At 37.2% G+C, this 15,037-nt stretch overlaps 1 protein-coding gene across 8 annotated transcripts in view; it reads left to right on the top strand.

The window, feature by feature from the left end:
• The window catches only part of Ankrd17 (ankyrin repeat domain 17), a 134,372-nt gene that overhangs the window by 46,743 nt on the left and 72,592 nt on the right, over positions 1–15,037 (top strand). The window lies entirely within an intron of this gene.

The following is a 15,037-nucleotide window of genomic DNA, read 5'->3' as shown; positions in this document are numbered from 1 at the left end:
GTTTAAATTTTCTTTGATTCTCTTATCAACATAATATGCTATAGTTTGTGACATTTTAACCTACCCTGTGAAGTTTCTAGATTTAGTTTTATACTGTCAAAACTTTGCCAGTCTTCTCGTGTGTCTTCTCGAAGAGTTTTTATCAACAGTATCAGAGTATTTTAGCTTACATTTTCTTATACAATAGTTTTATGTGTATCCCAGTGGGTTAAAATTCATCTTAATTTTTTTAGTAATCATAGTAGTGGCCTAGTTAACTTTTCAGGCTTCATAATCATTTCTTCCACAATAAGTTGTCGATCGATACTTTCTTTTCTCCCATTAACATGGAAATCATCTTGATCATATTTTAAGTCCCAGATCATGTGCTCTGGATTCAGTACTCTACAGTTTTGATTATTTTCATTACATATTATATTTGACAACTGGTAGGGCACCCCTCCCCATTGTCTTTTTCCAAAAATTTTTTGGGCAATTTTTGTGTATTTTCTCTTCCAGATGAACTTTAGAGTCAACATGTCAAGTTCCATTAAAAATCCCTTTGGGATTTTGATTGGAAGTGCATTGAATTTACAGATTAATTTGGGGAGAACTGACATCTTTACACTCTTGAGGCTTCCCACCCAGGACCATGGTACGCCTCTCCGTTTCTTTAGGTGTTCTTCTGTGTTCCACAGTACACTTTTATACATTTTTAAAATTTACTTTTATAGCTCTTGCACACTTTTTTGTTAGGTGTTTTCCTGAATATCTTTAGCTTTTGTTATTATTGTGACTAATAGCTTTAAAGAATTATTTTCTAATGAGCTGTTGCTGTCCTGTAGGAAGGCTATTTTTTAATTATTATTTTAGTCTTACTATTAATTTAATTTTGCTGATTCTATTTAAGTTCTTGAAGGATAATTAAATTTTCTGTAAATTATGTTATTTCTTTTTCAGTAGTTATGCTTAGCAGTATTTTGGTTTTCATTTTTTATTTTTTTCTGGTCTTCCATATTTGGTAGGTTTTCAGAACAGCCACTATTCTTTCTGATTTGAGTGTCTTCTTTATTTAAATTAAATGCGTTTCATTTTTAAGCTTATATATACTCTAGATTTTTTAATAGAGAACAAAGCATTTTTTCTGACTTAACAGGTACTTTTATGGCCATTGATACTTTATTTTATGAGGAAGTTTTATCATGTAATACAGGGTTACTTTGAACTCAGAGACCTACCAGTTTCTGCCTTCTAAGTGCTGAATTAAAGGTGTGAGCCGCCATGCCTGGCAGTGGTTTAGTTTAACAATACAGTTTCGTTGAGATGGTCCATGTTCTTTTTCACTTTTGATATTTAGTGTGGTGATTTACATGTTTATAATTGTTGATCATAATTTAGTTTATTTTAAATATCCTTCAAGGATATATTTAGATAATGCCAGGAACTGCCACAAGTTAATGTCAGGGCAGTTGCCACCACAGTGATGTATTTGTATGGTTGTAACAAAGATTCCTGACTTGTGAGAGAAACAAGAAGCAAGGAAGTGGGAATGCGGTGTTCTCAGGCTGTGGTGGTATTGGGTAGGAAGGGAGAGAGGATGGTTGCTGTAGTGAAGTGCAGAGGACAGTCTGGATGGATTAGGTAGTGTGACTCGGAAGGTAAGAGTGTACAGGTAGGAGGGAGGAAGCAGGCAACAGAGGGAGAAAACAACCAACCGTGCTTCGGAATTTCTTGTAGCTTCTTTCTTACAAATACCTTTTCTTTTTATAGTGGACATAATTTGCCAGTATATGTATTTTATTTAAAAAGTGTTAGGTGTGTTACATTTACTTTTTGGGTGTAGGATTCTGTTTGGGCTTTCTGATAGGGCTCTGTGATGAGCTTGCTTGTTTTCCCATGTAATTTCTGGCTTTTGTAATTAAGATACCCTATTTCCTGAATATTAGGATACTGCAGCTTTAATGACCACTTTTGTAGGATGCGATCCATTTCTCTTAAGCGTCTGCACTTGTTGGCGCATGCTTTTCCCCGTGCATGTCCTTTGTCACTCTGCCCATGACAGTTGACATAGCTGCACTTGCTTTTGCTAGACTCATCCTCCAAGTAGTCTCCGCTTTATACATCCTGATTTGTAATGTTAAAATCTAAGATTTAAAGCTCTAATTTTTTCTTTAAGGAAAAAGATTTTGGTCAAATCTTTCAGAAAATAATTTCCTTTTAGATTTTTATTCCCTCTATTATTAATTAGTGGATATTTTCTTTTTAAAAAATTCAAATAGCATACTATTAATATTTCATATCCTGTTTATTTTCTGGATCAAGAACTTAACCTCATAACATAAATTGCAAGGTCATCTTTTTCAAATCTTTTGAGTTTTCTTTTTTCCTAGTGTATGATCAGATATGTTTGTTCATCTATTTTACTTTAAATATTATAGTTAATTTTATTTCTGAATGCTCTGTGCCTTTGCATAATATGCATAGTCATCATTTTCTTAGAGAGGTCTATGGAAAATTTGTCATGTTGCTGTTTTGTTTTGCTGCATGTAGTTCTAGTATGTTGTGTATGTTCATGACTGAACCACCCTGGATGTGCCCACAGTCACCTAGTATTATAAGATGTTTTTCCTGTTTAACTTTTTTTTGTGTTATTTTATAGCTGATAATCCTTTGATTGTGATTGCTCTTTCATCTATTTTCAACTCCTTTTCTTTAAAAAAATCTCTCTCTCTCTCTCTCTCTCTCTCTCTCTCTCTCTCTCTCTCTCTCTCTCTCGCTCTCTCTCACTCTGTGTGTGTGTGTGTTAAAAGAAAAATCTACTTGAAGTTTTAGACCATACAACTTTGCTTTATTTTAAACATGATTAGTCTACTTTATAAAGTTTATAATTTTTAAAAATTTAATGGTGGAAGACATTAGTGGTTTTAGACTGACGTGTGGACAGATAAGCACCTCGAAGCTTAAAAAGAGAAGTCATATTTTGTGTTTTCTGTCAAGAAGGCTGTTAATTTTATTACTGATGACTAGCACATTCTTACATAGTAGATGTTAGTAACAGTATAATATTTATTATGTGGATAGTTTCAAGTGTAAAATACAGGACTAGACTAGTATGCTTTGTTTCCAAACTTTTGAAATCTGAATTATTTTAGTCGTGTTCACTTTCATTATTCTAACTTCTATCTTAAAACCATGACTATTCATTATCTCCTAAACATTTTATTTGAACTCTCCCACTACTCTTTAAACAAACAAACATGTATATGTGTATATGCCTGGTGTGAATGTGGGAGCCGCAGAAGCAGGCACTCTGGGTCCTCTGGAGGAAGTTAGTGGTTATGAACTGCTGGTGTGTGGGTGTGGGGAGCTGCTCGGCCCTGGCCCTCTGGATGTTGCTCATATCTTGCTCAGCCATCTCTGCAGTGCCAGAGTGTTCTTCCTTGGCCCTCAGAAGTTGTTTGTTTTGTTCTGGCTTTTTATGAGATACAATCGGGTTGAGATAATAGTGTTATCAGTTCTTTGAGTATCAAGACTCAGAATATACACAGGGACCTATGAATCCACAACTGTTTTCTGGAATCCAATCTACTTTAAGTAAACGCACACATCCTGAAGTATTTTGATTGTGAGGATGGGCTATGTCTCTCCACCATACATTCTGACTGTTAATCAGCTGACCCATCACCAAAGAACCTACACACGCAGGCTGTGTGGGAAATAATAGCATTTAATCACCCTCTGAGGCTTCAAGCTACCGGGACTTAGGCACTTCCCAATAGCCTTAATCTCATCCTCAGCTCTTCGCTGAAGAGTTTGGCCTTCGCCATGATGTGCTGTGTTCTTGCCCCAGAACGTAGCCCATTTACAGGGCTGGAAACCTCAGGGGGGAACAGCTCCAGCCTTGGTTTGTAGCATACAGGTGAGCCTGTTTCCTGATGAGTGTCCACAATTTGGATAGGTTAGCAGTTGGGTAGAAACTCCAGTTCCTTTTTAAGTGTAATTCCTCTACCAACTTTGCCAGTCACCTAGACAGTGTTTATTAAAGCTGATGTTGTGAAGCACACCACCAGCACCCCATCTTCTAGGTGCTTGTGCTTGCTTACTGATTGCCCCGGCAGCTGGGGCTCAAGAGGCCCTGGAATTGCCAGGTCTTCTAGGAGCTGAAAGGAAAGAAAGCCCTTCTTTTAAGGAAAAAAGAAAAAGGAGTTTTATATATTTGTATTGTGTTTGTGTTTGCATGAGTGTGATGTTTGTGGGCACACTATTGTTCCATCATGTACATGGAAGTCGAGGACAACTTTGTGGAGTTGTCTTTTTCCTACCTTGATGTGGGTTTTGGGGTTTGGACTGTCAGGCTTCTGCAGGCTGAGCCATCTCCTTGGCCCTATTGACTTTTTAAGATTTGAAATGATTTAAAAATAATTTTACTGCTGAAAATCTTTGGAATTATATTAGTTTAAAAATGATTAACTCAGTTAACAATTGTAATATTTTACTGAAGTCTCACTCTTACAGTTCTGAGCCATCTGTAAAAGAATATTGTAATGACTAATTATAAATACTTAACCTTTACAATGAGGCTGCTTTACTGTATCCAGGGAACTGGGAAGTGCGAATAAGTGTTTGTTTGGCCTTGAAAGACAAGTTAGGATTAAACAGTGTTTACGTGGTGTTTGTGAGCTAGTCTCGGGCCACTCTGTTACACTAACAGTCAGCCACGGCGATAACATCATAGATTCAGATTTGTCCTTAAATTTGATTTTAGTTTGTTTTTTTGAGACAGGTTTGTCTGTGTAACAGCCCTGGAACTCACTTTGTTAGACCAGGCTAACCTCGAACTCACAGAGATTATTAGCCTGTCTCTGCCTCATGAGTGCTAGGACTGAAGGTGTGCACTACCCTGCCAGCCTTCATATCTTAAGTTTTATACCTGCCATTCCATTCTGTTTCTTAGTATCTTTTATATGCAATAGATATTTTCTTAATGGTAAATTCTATCAGTATTCAGAAACATGTCTTAAAATATGTTTATTTAACCTGTCATATTGAATATCACTAAATAGGGTATCTGAGTTTAGGGATTTTAGTTCATGATCACAGCTTCAAATAGCTAATGCTTTTATGTTTTATTATGTAAGTATAGTTATTAGAGGTTCTGTATGTATAAATACACTATTTTTTCCATTGAAATTATGAAATTGATTATAAGAATCACATACTGATTAAAAGTAGATTCATAAAAATTCCATCAGAGACATTTATTTGGAGGGATTAAATATGACTAACTGTTAATTGCAGACACCTTGTTGTGGAGCAGATACAAAGTCATTGTTGTATAGGACATTTGTCGCTGGTTATGGTGGCAGCAGAACACACCTGTAGTCTCAGCACAGAGGTAGAAGCAGGAGGATCATTCTTAGCCAGATAAGAGGTCTAGAGCAACCTGAGTTCCAGAAGACCAAAACCAAACCAAAGGAAGGGGATTCTTTTCCTTACTGTGTATTTATTTATTGATGCACTGATTATGTGTGCAGTCTACAGGAGAGTGATTCTGTGAATCAGTTCTCTCCTTCCCACCGTGAGGTCCTGGGGACCAAGCTCAGGTCTTCAGCTTTGGAGACAAGTACTTCAACCTGCCGAGGCATCTCACTAGTCTGGACAGTTTTAATGAACCTTTTAGTCAAAATATAAGCTACTTTTATTTTTGGTTTAATATCCAGACTTTTGCCAGGAGAGTTGCAGAAGAACAAAATTGGTAATAGTTGGTGACTTAGTAGTGCCAAAAGGAGTGCAGAATGCTGAATTCCACATAGTTCCAATTGAAATAGGCTTGTGTTCATACCCTAAGCTTCTCTCCTATCACAACCTTATATTTGATATGTTAGAATTCTTAATAGGTTTTATTTTTGAAGTTACATTTACTTAAAACAACTATTTTCATGGTCTCTTATTTATGTGTCTGAAAATGTTTGCGTAAATGAAGTCTTTTAGTATAAACTGTGAACAAAAGTGCCTTATTCCTTATATGTTGCTTTTTTACCTAGCTTGTAGAGAATTGTTTTCTTCCTCTGTGTCGTCATTGTCTTCCTACTTCCTACTTCATACTTCTTTGCACTTGCCATGTCTTTCTGTATTGTGTATTTATGTAAGACAATGATTGTTATGTTTTGGGTTTCTGTTTCTAATAGCTGCTTATTGCTTTGAACACAAGGCAAGTGGTGGCAAATGTATGTTTAGTGGTGTTGGTATATGTGGTGTCCAGTTTCTTAAAGTCTACTGTTCTTATCCTTTGCACAGGTTAATGACTATATTTTGAGTAAAGAGTTAGTTTAAGTTGCTGATGTTCACAGTTGGTCCGATTGTTTTTGCCACTTCAAATTACCATATGACTGACTGTTCTTTTTTGTTTTAAGTATAATAGGACTTAGGAGTATAACTTACTAGTATTAACATTTATTTGGATTTTACCATTGTTAAAAGATCTTGGTTTTTATTTAACTATTTTGGTTACATTGGTTTGTCATTGGGGAGAATGTAATAGAACAATTTTACTTAGTAATTAATTAATTATTTCTGAAACTGAGCAGTGGTAGTGTACACCTTTAATCCCTCAACTTTGTACACAGGGGCAGATGAATTTCCCAAGTTCAAGGCCAGCCTGGTCTACATAGTGAGTTCTAGGACCACCAGAAAATTTTTAAAATTTTTTAAAATTTGCATATGAACACACATGTATAAATCTATACAAAGATTTATACCTAATAGAGGTAATACTTTTAAAAACAAACAAAACTGAAGCAGTTCTTGCAGTAAAGTCACTACAAAGTAAGTCTTTAACAAACACAAAAAGACTAGTCCAGAATGCCTTCCTTATTCATGTATGTAGCTCTAATTGGACATCAGAATTTTCTAGAGCTGGAGACGAAGCTTATTCGATAGAATATTTGCCTAGCATGTATGAAGCTTAAATATAAATAAGTAAAAAGTTTAAATAAAGCATTAATGCACAAAGCATAAATACCTAGTTGGATCCTTGGTAGTGCGTAAAACTGGACATGGTGGTATACGTCTGTAATTTTAGCACTTGGGAGACAGATATGGGGTATCCAAGTTCAGGATCATCTTTGGCTGCACAGTGAGTTTGAGGCCATTCAGAGATACATGGGACTATCTCAGAACTAGTATATTTTCAAACATAGTCTATTCCTTCTCATATCTCAAATGCCCTCTTTCTCCTGCTGGCTGGCACAAGCCAGGTTCAGATAGGGCCTGTATTATGATTTATTATTGTTACGTAAGTCTTGTTAGCTTAGAACAGTTCTTTACTCTTGGCTCCCATTCTGTTTAGTAGGAAAAAAATGATTTTACTGTAAACTGTTGTACATTTTAGATTTATATTTGCTTCTGTTTAGTTCAGAGGTTCTCTACCTCCTCAGATTTGTGGATTGTTTTGTGTGGGAAGGCTTTGAGAAGTTAGTTTTTCTTTTCCAAGGAGTCATTTGACTGTGTCCAGGTATGTGACTTGGTTGTTAAGTTACTACTGATACCTGGCAAGTAAAGGTTGAGGGAAAATGTTCATCTCCTGGTATGCCTTAGGACTAGCTCAAAACAGTTATTTCTAAAACCCTTCTAGATTATTATTTAGTGTGGAATGGGTGGTGTCAAGACAACCTCATAGGGAAGGGATGGCTCCGTGGATTAAAAGGCATTTGTTGCCAAGCCTGATGACCTGAGTTTGGTTCCAGGAACCCACATGATACAAGAAGACAGCTGACACATGCAAGTTGTCATCTGACCTCTGTACATGCACTGTGGGATATGTATCCAAAGAGAAATGAATAGAATTTAATAGAACAGTGCTTCCTATGGGACGCTATCAGGGGCCTAAAATGTTTGATAACACTACTTTTTACTTATAGTCTTTAGTAAAGAGTTTATTTAGGGGCCTTGTTTAAATAAAACATTGAAAGTTAGAATTTTTAGAGCTCTATGAACGTGCAGCTTCTTATTACTCTAGCATGGAATGTTTTTGGTAGAAAGAGTATTGAATGAGTGGGTCTAGGATTTAGCTGGCCCTCTCCACTACATATTTAGGAACCTGCCATTTGTATATATAAGGATCCTTGATTTTTTTTTTTCCTTTTCTGTTACACTGAATTAGACCTGTGATTTATTTCTAAGACTCTTAGATTTCTTTTCCAGTTTTCTGTCTTTAAATTTTTCAAGAATTTAATGTAGGCAGATTTCTTCTTCAGGGACAAGCTCCCACTTAATGTATCCAGTCCCAAATGGTCAGCCTTGGGCATGTGTAAATAATGAGCAAAGGTAAATAGTCTCACAGGTTGTGTATACACGTGGCATACATACATACATTTGTGTGTGGTGATGATTTAACAATTACAGATGAGATCATGAAGATTGGAGGACAGACATTGGAGGAGTTGAAATTACAGAATGAGAGATGGGAGTGCAGAAATGTAGTGCTTATGTATGGAATTCTCAACGTAAAAACAAAACATTGGCTGTAATATCTTTTTATAAAATACTTAGTTCTAACAATACATCCCCAGTATTTTTTACATATTTTTACATATTTTACATATTTTTACATATTTTAGAGTTGTCATGCTTAAACACTCATTAACTTTGATACTTTTAAAGGATAACTAATGGCATTTATTTACACTTTATGAAAGTGTATGTTTCATTTAAAGAAAGAATAAGAAAATAGTTGAAAAGTCTAAGTGCACAGCTTAGTTGCAGAGTGATTATGTGAACAAGGGCCTGGATTCAATTTTCAGTACTGTAAAAATTAAAGTACTACTTAATTTTCTTATTTTGATCATTTAAAATATTTATGTTCTACAAGGTGGTTATGGTCAATAATTATAGAAATTATAAAATGAGTTAGATTTTAGTGGAAACAAATTTCAGGGTTTTTTTTTTTTTTTTTTTTTTTTTCTTTTCTTTTTTTCAGAGCTGGGGACAGAACCCAGGGCCTTGCGCTTGCTAGGCAAGCGCTCTACCACTGAGCTAATTCCCAACCCCCAAATTTCAGTTTTTAATCTGCACTATTTCAGCTTAGAATAAGGAGGTATACATGCGTATTCTAGTTTAATTTTAATAAGAGGCTACTTTGAATATAAGATTAAATCTCTTATGTTATTCTTTCTGTATTTATTAGGAAAAGCACATGTCTTAGGGTTTTACTACTGTGAACAAACACCATGACCAAGACAAGTCTCATAAATGACAACATTTCATTGGGGCTGGCTTACAGGTTCAGAGGTTCAGTCCATTATCATCAAGGCAGGAACATGGCAGCATCCAGGCAGGCGTGGTGCAGGAGGAGCTGAGAGATCTGCATCTTCATCTAAAGGCTGCTAGGAGAAGACTGGCTTCCAGGCAGCTAGGATGAGGGTCTTAAACCCATGCCCACAGTGACACACCTACTCTAACAAGGCCACATCTATTCCAACAGTTCCAGTCCCTGGCCCCATAGGCTTAATCAAACATGAGTCTTTAGGGGGTCATATTTAACCATAATATCTACCAACCATATGGTTAGATACCATATCTAACCAACTTTCAAAGTCTCTATAGTCTATAGCAATATCAACAATGTTAAAAGTTAAAAAAAGTTAAAAGTCTCTTCTGAAATCCATCCAATCACTTAGCTGTAATCCCCAAATCAAGACAGCAGATCAGCTGGGTAAACTCCAAACTCTGCATCTCCATGTCTGATGTCAAAGCAGTTTTCAGATCCCCAACTCTCTTTTCATCTTTGTTGGCTGCAACAAACGTCTTTTACTGGACTGGTCCCATTCCTTGTTAGCAGCATTCCTCTGGAGATATCCTATGACTCTGGCATCTAGAAAATCTTGGGGTCTCCAAGACAGCTTCAGTATTACAGCTTCTTTTTTCACTGTCTGGGATCCACACATGGTCTTCTGGCATCCTCCAAAGGGATGGCATCATTTTCCATCTCTGTATCATGCTAAACTCAGGTTGACCCTCTCCGTTACTGCTGCTGTTCTTGGTGATCATACCATGGTGCTGGCATTTCCAGTATGCTGGGATCTTCTGCTGCAACTAGGCTTCACCAGTAACCTCTCATGGGCTCTCTTCATGGTGCCAAGCCTCAAATCCTTTGCATGACCCCTTTTGTCCTGGGCCAGTACCACCTGAATGACTTTTACACATTACTAAGTACACAGGTACAACCTTGGCTATCTCTGGAACACAGTTTTTTGTGTTCTCAGAAACCACTTCTCAGAGGATTTCACCGCAATGATTGATGTGGTCTCTCTCTTTTTTTTTTCTTTCTTTCTTTTCTTTTTTTTTTTTTGGAGCTGGGGACTGAACCCAGGGCCTTGCGCTTGCTAGGCAAGCGCTCTACCACTGAGCTAAATCCCCAACCCCAAAAGGAAACCTCATTATTTTTATTTGTTTATCTTTTTTTTTCGGAGCTGGGGACCAAACCCAGGGCCTTGCGCTTGGTAGGCAAGCGCTCTACCACTGAGCCAAATCCCCAACCCCCTTGGTCTCTTCTTAATCACCACTAATTTCTTAGCTTAAGCTGACCAGTATCAATTGTCCCAGTAGTCCCTTCTATTCTGGACTCTAAAGCCAGAGCCACATGGCCAAAGCTGCCAAGTTCTGCTGTTTGCTGGGGCTGGAACATGGCTGGCCCCTTTGTTCTGTTTCATAATCACCAGTTTTCTGTTTTCTGACTCCTTCACTACCTAAGCTTGGCTATCCTGGATCTTGCGTTGTAGATTAACCTTGAACTCAGAGATCTGCATGGTTCTGTTTCCTAGGAAACATGGTGTTTCCATGCCTGGATCTAAACTGGATCTTGCCCCAAAGTCTCATTCCCTTAATGCAATTTAATATCTTTGAACACAGGATTTGGCCCCATTTCACTTCCTGGCGCCTCTTTAATACTAGAACCATATATTTTATATTTTACCTTTCTAAGCTTGCTGTGCTTGTTTAAAATGCTCTTCATGAGACTCAACCAGAGAACAAAGTCTTATGTTGGATGTTTCTGAGACTTTCTTTGTCAATGCAATTAATCTGAGTCTCTTCACCTTAAGTCTCAGGCAGACTCTTCAGACATGGGCAAAAAGCATCCACATTCTTCACCTAAATACTTCAAAAACAGGCTCTAGGCCACATATTGAAATTTTCCACTGAAACCTGGGCCAGGTCTGCACAGTTCAAACCACTTCCAGCAAGTCTTCTATATTTCTACTAGGATGGCCCATTGAGTGCCATTTAAAGCATTCTATTGCTTTCCAAATCCATTCTTCCAAACAAAAGCATTGTCAGGCTGATCACCTCAGTTCCCAGTACCAACTTCTGTCTTAGTTAGGGTTTTACTGTTATGAACAGACACCATGACCAAGGCAACTCTTATCAGGACAACATTTAATTGGGGCTGGCTTACAGGCAGCTCAGAGGTTCAGTCCATTATCATCAAGGTAGGAGCATGGCAGCATCCAGGCAAATGTGGGGCTGGAGGAGCTGAGAGTTCTACATCTTCATCTGAAGGCTGCTAGTGGAAGACTGACTTCCAGGCAGCTAGGGTGAGGAACTTAAGCCCACAAACACATTGACACACCTACTCCAACAAGGCCACTTCTCCAAATAGTGCTAATCCTTGGGCCGAGCACATACAAACCATCGCAGCACACAAATCTATTTGAAAAGAAATATTGAGTATTTCTTCCTACCAGTCTGGCGGTTGCACTCGGGACTTGGGGCTTGCTGAATAAGCTCTATAGCTACAGCCTACAAATGGAGGAAAGGATAAACGGTGTTACAGGAGCAGCGTTTTGATTTTTCTCTAGTATGTAGTTTTTTTACCACCCTACACATGCTGTGTTATATCCCTTTTCTAGTATTATTGGCCATTCATACGTGCTCATTTAAAATTAAATAAGTTCTTAGATAGTAAAGTTGTTTTTATACATTGATGTATAAATACAGTAGTAAACAGTTTTGAATATAGGATGTCAGTGGTATGTGTTTAATCAGCGACCATTTTTGTCCCCTTCTTCATATAAGATTTTATAATTAGCTTTGCTTCAAATATATCCTAAGTTTTTCAGAAAGGGAAGAATCTGAGAATCATCTGGCAACTTTAAAATCTTAAAACAATTCGGTGTGTGTGTACATAAAGGAGGATAGGTAGACCTCACAATGGGCCTGTGGCGGTCAGGGGACAGCTGTGTGGAGCCCAGGGATTGGACTCAAGTTGAGTAGCTTGGCTTATGTGCAGTTTTCTCCTCTGAGCCATCTCAGCAGCCCAGATTTTCACTCCCAGCTTGAGGATTACTGAAAGTAGATTTTTATACTTGTTGGGTGTGCATGTAAGTTAATGTTTGTTTTCACAGCACATAGAAACTGTGTGAGCACACACGCACATACATGTAATAAATGGTTGATGTGGGGTAGAGGACTGGCCATGGTGAATGTATAGCAGTTAAGAGAGCAGCTGGTGGGAGGTGGATCTCTTCCCCCAGTGCATGGGCTCTGCTCATAGACCATCTCATAGGCCTTGCACAGCTAGTCCTTCCCACTGGGGGTGTCTTCCCACGCCATAGGACACTGTTTGTTATTCTATATTCTGTATCTTTTAGTCATGGTTGTACCAAGAAAATTAATGAGAAAGAAAATCCCTCATTTTGAGTAAAATGCCGTTATCTTGGTAAGTTTACATTAGTCTTAGCAATGATACATTATAATATGGGGGACTTTAAGCCACCACCTTGCAACCAATATCCTGAATTCTCTTGCTGTGAATTCTTCCTTGTTAAATCAGACTGAAATTGCACGTGTGTCTGCTAGTGGCACATTCTGTTTTCCTCTCTCATCTTATACAGATTGGTTATTTTGGTCAAAATTATTCTTTTCTACTTGGAATACTTTTAGAGAGATTTGGCACCTGTCATTTATACCTTTGAATTGAGTTTTTATTTTCTAAAGCTAACATTCATCTCTTTACTTCATTTCTGTTGATATTACTGTATTTTCTTTTATTTTCTCATCACATTTAAGTTAAGATAGATATTTCAGCAGATTGTATTTTGGCATTTTGGGGGCACAATATTTTCTTTCGAGAGAATTATCTTTTTAAACTCTGTTCTAGAGTGCAGAGACATTTCTGAATCACATCATACCTAAAAGTTCTCTCACTGAAGTAGAAATCGTACTCCACCCTCTGACCTCTTACACTCTAGGCTGAAGTAAAGCTGTGCTGCTCTCTGCTCTCTTTGAGAATGGAATTGTATAACATGCATGGTGGCAACTTTTGTAGGCGGTGAAAACGCCTGCAGTTTACGCCTGTCGGTGTTATAATGCTTTACAAATTCATTGTTTTTTCTTTTGTCCTTTTAGATAGTAGGCCTGAGCTTGTTGTCGTAGGTTATTTATTACTTTGCGTGTGTTTGCGTGTGTGTGTTCTTAATTTATGTTTTATGTGTATCAGTGTTTGCCTACATGCATTCCTGTGCACACTAGCTTGCCTGCTTCTAGTAGAGGCCAGAAGAAGGTCTCAGGAATTGTAATTGTGAGCCACTATGTGTGGATCCTGGGAATTACCTGGGTCCTCTGTAGAGTATTCTAGTGGACTTTACTGAGCCATCTCTCTTGCTCCCTTTACTCTGTTTTTATTGTCCTTTTTGCAGAGCTCTGTAGAGGCACCTTAAGATGTCTGCCAGCTGTGCTCTTGTCTGCTTAGGCTCACAGTGCTTCTCAATAGGAGCTCTTGAAGAGTTTAGGATTTTGCTGTGGATTTGACAGCATAGCCAAACTACCAAAACCAACCAACCAGCCAACCAAACGAACAAACAAAAAGCCAGGTGTGGTGGGTGGGTTTTTACTACCTCAAATTTCTCTCAATTTACTCTGGTTTATTTCTAGTGAGTATATCCAAAACAGATGATCTATAACCTTCTCAGGGTCTAAAAGATCATTTTAGGCTATCAGGGGGCCAAATTTATTATCCTCATAATACTAATTAGTTGTTTTTGATATGTTGACATTTGTACTGAGACTATAAAGCCAGAAATAAGTACATGCTTATTTATATGGTGAAAGCACCAATGTAGACAAATAGTTTTCATTGCTGTACACTTGGAGTAAAATAAAGGAAATATTTCATATCTCACTTTCACTGTTTTTATAAAGACTTTACCATCTTTTGAAATTACGGGTGTGTCTACATATGTGGATATGTCCACAGGAGTATAGGTTTGTAGGTTTTTGTAACCTCCCCAAAGTAGATGCTGTGAATTGAAGTTGGATTCTTGGCAAAAGCAGTCTTTATGTATTTGTAACTGTTAAGTCATCTTTATAGTCCTCTTTTTGTTAATTTTTTTGAAATCTAAGAAAATATTTTCACAACTGAAGAGTACCAGCAATACAGAGTAAGGAGAATGAAGGGGGTATATGGAGAAGAGGAATGAATGAGAATAAAGTTATGTATGAAAATACTGTAATAAAACACATTGCCTTATATATTAACTTTAAAAGCTAAAAATAAACAGATAAGTAACTAAACACATAAAAAAAAAAGAAAAGAAAAAAGAAAATATTTTCATGAAATGGCTTTTTTTTTCCTGATGAATACAACTGGTAAACTGCCACTATTAGATTTGGATTTTTGAGAAACATTCTCAAAAGTGATTAAAGTGAACCTGCCATTTAAATTGATATTATTTGTTATGATGAAATAAAGTTAAACTTTGAAGCATAAATTTACAATTTGAAATTCTTAATTGCTTAAGTCCAATAAATTCCTAATAGCTAGACTTTCGATGAAATCATTAGTGATACTAATAAGTGTCCTTTTCTGCAATATTTTATTCCACATTTTAACATGGAAACACTGGTTAATAATAGCTCTCATATGAGGTTTGTGGAGGCTTAGTCCTTCATAAGTGCAAAAAGTCAGGCAAGTCAGGCACTTAAACATCTCCATAAAGAGCTGGCATGGGGAAAGTTCAGGATTCATGTTCATAAGCTCAGCCATAGCTCATGCACACAAAAC

The sequence above is a fragment of the Rattus rattus genome, chromosome 11 (genome assembly GCF_011064425.1).
Source record: "Rattus rattus isolate New Zealand chromosome 11, Rrattus_CSIRO_v1, whole genome shotgun sequence".
NCBI classification, from domain to species: Eukaryota; Metazoa; Chordata; class Mammalia; order Rodentia; family Muridae; genus Rattus; species Rattus rattus.
This window is presented reverse-complemented; position numbering and strand designations above follow the sequence as displayed.